The 890-nt window shown below is 41.2% G+C and overlaps 1 pseudogene; it reads right to left on the reverse strand.

Moving 5' to 3' along the window:
• Positions 1-466: 466 nt before the first annotated feature.
• Positions 467-556, reverse strand: LOC143642100 (U6 spliceosomal RNA; annotated as a pseudogene).
• Positions 557-890: the final 334 nt, after the last annotated feature.

Raw genomic sequence — 890 nt, forward strand, 5'->3', positions numbered from 1 at the left:
GTCTTCCACAGTCTCATATCTACCTCTATACAGTCCCTTAGCTTAATTAACCTTCCACCCAGCTGCCCTGATGCTTCCACTCTGCCCTCTAGGGTGGCATTTGTATAAAAAACCTGGATCCTTAAGCTCACGGAACACTCCTGTACCTTTATTACTTATCATTACTTGTGCAGAGTGGAAGGCTTGCTGTGCCTTAAGGGCCTTACTCTTCCTACAAGTCTCACCAAAGAATGTTTTTTCTCCCTCTTCCCACAGGACACTAGGAGGAGGTGGGTTTGGCATCCTTTTAGTTTCCCATCACACTCCCAGATTAATGTTACTCCTTGCCCCACCCCCCAAAAAAATCTACTTCAAACTCATGTCACCTTTTTTTAGGCAAAAATACCAGTATTTTTATGATCATGAAATAGAAAAGGCTTTGCAAATGTTACATCAAATTTGGGAGGCATAGAAGACAAGATCAATAATAAATATGGAATGCTTCACAAATTTGCATGTCATCTTTATGTAGAGGCCTCTGTATCCTTCCAATTTTAGTCTGTGTGCGGAAGCAAGCCCTCATGCCATTTTTAATCCACTTTCATTCTTGCAGGTATCTACCATCCACCAGATCATTCCCTATATTCATTGCAGACTTTAGCTCTTTGTTTCAAGTGCTTAAGCCCTGTCATTGTTCATGGTGAGGTTTTCATCTCTGAGGACAATTCATTGAAACTTCTTGTTCTACAGATCCTCAATTCTTTTCAGGTCCAAAGTCTTACATTTCACTTGCCTCCACTGATGTTCATGGTTATATACTACATCAGAGTATCCACACACTGTGGCCCACGGTCAAAATCAGTCCACTGCCTATTTTTGTACAGCCTTCAAATTAAGGATGGACTTGTGTC

The sequence above is a fragment of the Callospermophilus lateralis genome, chromosome 8 (assembly GCF_048772815.1).
Source record: "Callospermophilus lateralis isolate mCalLat2 chromosome 8, mCalLat2.hap1, whole genome shotgun sequence".
Taxonomy (NCBI): domain Eukaryota; kingdom Metazoa; phylum Chordata; class Mammalia; order Rodentia; family Sciuridae; genus Callospermophilus; species Callospermophilus lateralis.